General features: G+C 39.3%; 1 gene segment (V, D, J or C); it reads left to right on the top strand.

Annotated features, from left to right (window-relative positions):
• The first annotated feature begins 701 nt into the window (after window positions 1–701).
• LOC308684661 (immunoglobulin lambda constant 7-like) lies at window positions 702–4,323 on the top strand. The segment is given in 3 exons: window positions 702–737; window positions 2,817–2,865; window positions 3,762–4,323.
• The last annotated feature ends 2,128 nt before the right edge of the window (window positions 4,324–6,451 follow it).

A 6,451-nucleotide genomic window follows, 5' to 3' on the forward strand; every position in this document is an offset into this window, starting at 1 on the left:
GCAGAGCAAGGGTTGACCGATATTAAACGACCTTAGCCTCCTTAAAAAGTAAAGTCGGCTTTGCCCCTTGCGGTACACCGCCTCCATATGGCTCTTCCAGTCCAGCTTACTGTCAAGCTGCACACCAAGGTACTTGTGATTGGCCACCAGCTCCACCTCAGTGCCCCCGATGGTAATAGGTGTTGGTTGGATCCTCCTCCTCCCCCTCCTGAAGTCCACAACCATCTCCTTGGTTTTTGTGGTATTCAGATGGAGATGATTGTCCACACTCCATTGCACAAAGTTGTTGAGTGTTCCTCTGTATTCCTCCTCATCACCTTCTCTTATAAGGCCGACAACTGTGGTGTCATCTGAGAATTTCTGCAAGAAGCATCTGTCCGTGTTATATTGAAAATCCGCTGTGTAGATGGTAAACAGGAACGGAGCCAGTACAGTTCCTTGTGGCACCCCTGTGCTTGAGACACTGTTCTGCAGGCGTACATACTGTGGTCTGAGGGATAGGTAGTCCAAACACCACAGGACCAGTGATGTAACCACCTTCATCCTTCCCATCTTCTCCCCTTGCAGTATAAACCCTCTGCAGAATATAAATGAGGGCATCATCAACACTGATGTTGGGCTGATATGCAAACTGTAAGGGGTCCATTTGAGTTGACACACTAGTCCTGATGTAGCGAAGGACTATTCTCTCAAACGTCTTCATGACATGTGAGCGCTACCGGTCTGTAGTCATCATGGTGGGTTGGATGATTTTTCTTTGGAACAGGGACCAGGCAAGATGTCTTCCACAACCTTGGGACCTTCTGTAAACGCAGGCTCATGTTGAACAGGTGTGTTAAAATACCACATAGCTCTGCAGAGAAATACCACATAGCTCTGCTAAGCAATCGAGAAAACTGTAATAACATTAGTAAATAAGGAAGGGCACAACTCAATGTAGTTTGTAAGACTGTTCATTAGTAGTTACTTCTTAGTTATTTTTCTTGAACCTTAATTAGTAGATAATTAATAGTAGTTCTTCAGGAGATATGACAGAATTCATTAGTTATTGATTAACTAACTGATACCTAACACAACCATAAAATTATATTACATACAGATTAGTTAACACATCTTCCTTAGTAGTTAACAGTAGTGAAGAAGTAATTAATGAAGAATTACCCATTAGTTCTTCAGTAATTCCTTATTAGTTATGCAGTAAGAAACAGTATTCTGAAGTGTTACCACATTTTCAACACATTTCAGTCCAGTTTAGTAAGAGATATTAGATTATATTATATGTTTACTTACATCATAATAAAAGAATAAAGTGTGTGAAAGGTTTGATATTGTGTAGTTTGTGATCCTCCATCAGCAGCTGCAGTTTCTCTCAGCTGTATCAGTGCAGTCACTGTGACGTCTGACTGACAGAGGTTTTTGTACGACTCTTTATCACTGTGTGAACACCCATTTACTGTTTGGATAGTGAAAACTCTTACAGTAATAATCTCCTGTATCTTCAGTCTGGACTCCACTGATGGTCAGAGTAAAATCACTGCCATAGTTAGATCCACTGCCACTGAATCTAGATGGAGTTCCAGTATAAAGGCTTCTTATGTAATAAATCAGGAGTTTAGGAGCTTCTCCAGGTTTCTGCTGATACCAGGACACACAGTTACCACAGCCAGAAATCGGCTGACTGGTTTTACAGCTGATCGTAACAGTTTCTCCTTGTTTGACGGGTTTTATTGCTGGATTCTGAGTCACTGTCACTTGTCCCCAGATCTCTGAAATTAGACATTTTAGTCATTAATATGATGGTAAATGAGATGTGATTGTTTATTTTGCAATATATATTTATACAAGATATTTACCCTGAATGCAGAGAGTCAGAGTCCAGATGAAGATGTTGATTGTGTTCATTGCTGTAGTTTAGTCTTGTGTGATGATGAAGATTGTGTTCTGCTCTCAGTCATGAAGTGTTAAACTCACAGCACTATAAACACTCTCAGAGCACTGAAGCATGTGCTGACAATGCAAAGAAGTGGGCAGGATTTACAACAGCTTGTGCTGATAACAAACTCATAAACTCTACATAGAAGATTTTACTTTCAGAATAATGTTATTGAACCATTTAGTGATTAATTGCACATATTTATTAATAGTGAAATATTTGTGTTTATGTTTGTCAGGCTGATAAGACACTAGGTTTTGTCTGGAGAATCATGAATGTAGATCATTTTAAACATATGTCATACGCAGCAGTTTCTCTGAGTACAGTTCTGTGCTACACCTTTACAAGCATGTTAACAATGAGAAATCAAGAACTAAATAAATCAGTTTTACTATATTTAGAGTCATAAAGTTGAATCAATGTTGACATGTTGCTATCTGGGAAATATTATCATGATGTCTATTTATTCCCACATTTTCCACATGCATGAAGTTCATCAGGACTCATAATCAGGTCATTATATATTAAACAATGTGCATCTGAAATGTTCAGAATTATTGATTCATTTATTTGAAGCTGCAGGTTTTTCTGTGAATCATGATGATTGATCTGCATATGAAGAACAGAAGCATCATTATGAGAAACTCCACAACATCATCCATGATCAAAGAGGTCAAAGGTCACCTCAGAGGTCACAGCTCATCAAATATATTTCTTTAAACAGTGTTATATCAGAAAGCATTTAGTCAAATCTGAATGAGTGAGTGTTGAGAAGAGCTGAGGATCTTCTAATATCAGTGTGTTGAAGTGTTGTTTCTCTCTCTCTGCTGGAGTGTGTGTTCACTCGAGTGGAATAGAGGTTTTTGTACGAGCGTTTCATTAGATTGTATCACTGTGGGTCACATTCGGTGGAGGAACTAAACTGGTGATCGGTAAGTCTGTCTATTTAATCACCTAATAAAAAAATACAATTTAGATTTCAGAAAGTGTTTTACAGTGGAAACAAGAACAACATTTATTAATAATAATGATTATTAGATATTGTGTTGAAACTTTACTTGAAGCCTTTATGTATAATACATTATAAAGATATCAATAGCGTATGTTATAATATCATATATGTTTTCATAAATAACTGTAACCAAAGTTAAAATGTTTTATAATATTTGCAAATTCCTCCATACTTTCAGCTTTAAATAAAGTGTTACTGATATTGTTGTATAATTATTTAATCTAAAACATTATTATCTTTCAACAAAAAAGAAATTCAAAAGTTTATTACATGTTTGTTTTTCCTTCATTTATTTCTACACTGAGTTCATATTTAGTTCATCTTTTATTGTAGAAATCATACATGGAAAAAGAGATTTGACATCAGAATGTAAATGTTGCTGCTTTCTGTAGTTCAGTCAATGATACTGAATCTCTTTTGCTCATGTTGTGCTTATAATTCAGTGTTTTGTTCATTCTGTGTGATTCAATTGTGTTTTAACTCTGTTTGAAATTGAGTTACATTTTCAGTTCAGGTGAATATCTCAAAATGTAAGATATTTATGTTCAGAGTGAATAATTGCTGGAATTAAAGCAGTCAGATCGGCCTGATAATAGATAATATGTGTTATAACTGCTGTTACACTTATTGATGAGATCATACATGCATTTTAATGTATATAGCAGTGCATAATTAATGCATTAAAAATGTAATTGTGTGTGTGTGTGTGTGTGTGTGTGTGTGTGTGTGTGTGTGTGTGAATGTGTGTGTGTGTGTGTGTGTGTGTGTGTGTGTGTGTGTGTGTGTGTGTGAATGTGTTGTGTTTGTCTCCTGCAGCTGGTCCCACAGTGAAGCCCTCAGTGTCTCTGCTGCCGCCCTCTTCTCTGCAGATCTCTGGAGACTCAGCCGCACTGCTCTGCCTGCTCAGCTCTTACTCTCCACAGGGGGCGCTGGTGAGCTGGACACTGGACGGGTCAGAGGTCACCGAGGGGGTTCTGACCAGCGCAGAGAGCCAGCAGGACGGCCGCTACAGCCGCAGTAGCGTCCTGACCCTCAGCAAAGCACGCTGGGAAGAGGGAGAGCTGTACGTCTGCAGAGTAACACATGATGGAGCTCCTCATGAGGTCTCGTTCCACAAGAGCTCTGAGTGCTGATGTTTCTCTCCTGAAGATGAGCCGTATCTGAGTGTCCTGTGTCAGGCAGGATTCACATGAGTCTAGTGCTGCAGCTGTAGTGATTTACAACTCAATACTGAAAGAGAGTGTGAGTGTGTGTGTGTGTGTGTGTGTGTGTGTGTGTGTGTGTGTGTGTGTGTGTGTGTGTGTGTGTGTGTGTGTGTGTGTGATCTTTCAATCTGCTGTGTTTGCTGCAACATTCAATAAAGCTTCTCAACAAGTTCACTTTGTGTCTGACAACATCATTCAACTAACAGATGAAGATGCAGGTGCTTTTCAGAAGGTTGATGTAGCAGTAAATGTCAAATAAAGCTCTTGGGGTTTGAACATGGTCTCTGGAGACAGAGCTGCTCTATTCTGAGAGGATCACAATCACTCCACCCTGACAATGCAAATGGGGTTTCAGTCTCACTCTCTGATTGGTTACATGATCTGGACTGGAACACTTTCACTTCTGCTTTAGTCAAACTGATCATTGTATTTATAGGAGATTAAAAACTTTATTATATAAAAAGATCATAAAAAAGATCAAGAATCAGCCATTCTGACACTAATTGTTACATAATCATTACATTTATAGGCGATGGTGTAAATATACTGTATATGAAAAATGTTATTTAAAATATAATACATGATCACAACTCAAGAATCAGCCCTTGTGACAGTAATTGTGTAAGAATGTAAAAGTTTGTGTGTCTCAAATGGAAAGCATCACGTCCAGACAGCAGAAGTGACTGAATGCAGTCTGTTCAGTTTGATTGACAGGATCATATATTACACCTAAAACATGATGATCATATTGAAACACTGACTCATTCTCTTCATAAACACAAGAGTGATGTTGATTGTAATGATATAGTGTTATTATTAGTGTTTGGATCAGTGGCAGAGGTTTGACAGTTGATGCTGGAAGGCCAAGAGAGCATTACAATAGTCCAGTCTGGAGAGAACAAGAGTTGTGTAGCTCTGATAGGAAGGGCCTGATCCTCCTAATGTTGTATAAGGCAGATCTGCAGGACCGGGCAGTTCTAGAAATGTGCTCTGTGAAGTTTAACTGATCCTCAGTCACAACTAATACTTAGTATACTAATACTATACAGTCTACACTCAAAAAAATTATTCAAGGCCATCTGAATCATCTGAAAAATGTATATCTAATTAGGAATAATACGTATATATATTTAATAAGTCTAACGTAAAATGTATAATTTGGTTAACTCAAATTAATTTGGCATTTGCGCATGTGCAAGACAAGCTCACAGAAGAACATGCTCAGAGAGTGTGTGTGTATTATCTTGTTTGAGTATTTGTAATAAAGAATTTACCTCACTGTAAGAGAATGTGTAACTTATATCATAATTTTGAGTGAAATATGCAACAGCAGGGAAAGTTATGCGAGGTGAATTGTTCTAAGTGTCCCTTCGATAGCTTAACTTACTCACGCAACGTGCAAATTCTGTGTTAGACCGGTCTAAAGATTCAGAATTTGACTGTAACTGTGCAAAATTGGTTCTTCACTAATTGGCTTGCTAGCTGGATTGATATAGCCATCATAAAATGAATTGGAGGCTTGCGATCGCCGCGATTGTTTCGGCACCAAGTCTATTTTTGCTGCGTCACTGGCGCTGAATTGGCCACAGTGCATTGTTCTTGATCAAATTAGACCTGCCTAATATGAAAAATAAGACATTTCACCATAAAATCATGAAGTGAGGTGTTCCGTGTTTCACAATCACCATATGACATTTAGCGCTGGGGAGGGGGGGGGGGGGGGGGATTGCCCAAACTTCAAAGGCGTGTTTTAATGATTAAAACTAGAGGTAACGTATATCTCAATATTAAGATTACTTTTTTATCATGTAAACGTACTCGGTTACTAACGTAACCTCGGTTCTCTCTAGAGAGGGAACGAGTACTGCGTAAGAACTTACGCTTGGGGGAAAGTCTCTTTCCGTGAGATATTGAAGCCAAAAATTATCCTTTAATTTTTATATAATGCAAAACGCGTTGCAGCAGCATGCAGACATAGGCGAGGCAGCTTTGCGCGCCTATTGGCTGCTCTGCGGCAACTGCAGCAGCCTATCGAGAGAGGCCCTGTTGACGCTTGACCAATGGGGGTGCTTCGCGCCCATTTGCATAGCGTCCTGCCGAAATAGGCGTGGCCTAGGGCTATAAATATAGCGTCGAGAGGCTGGTTCACTTGTTTTCATCGCCGGAGCGAACCAGAGCGAACTGCAGGCACGGCAAGTGTACGCAGTACTCGTTCCCTCTCTAGAGAGAACCGAGGTTACGTTAGTAACCGAGTACGTTCTCTTACGAGAGGTTCTCTCGTACTGCGTAAGAACTTACGCT

This window comes from Scardinius erythrophthalmus (genome assembly GCF_964197995.2).
Source record: "Scardinius erythrophthalmus genome assembly, chromosome: 24".
NCBI classification, from domain to species: Eukaryota; Metazoa; Chordata; class Actinopteri; order Cypriniformes; family Leuciscidae; genus Scardinius; species Scardinius erythrophthalmus.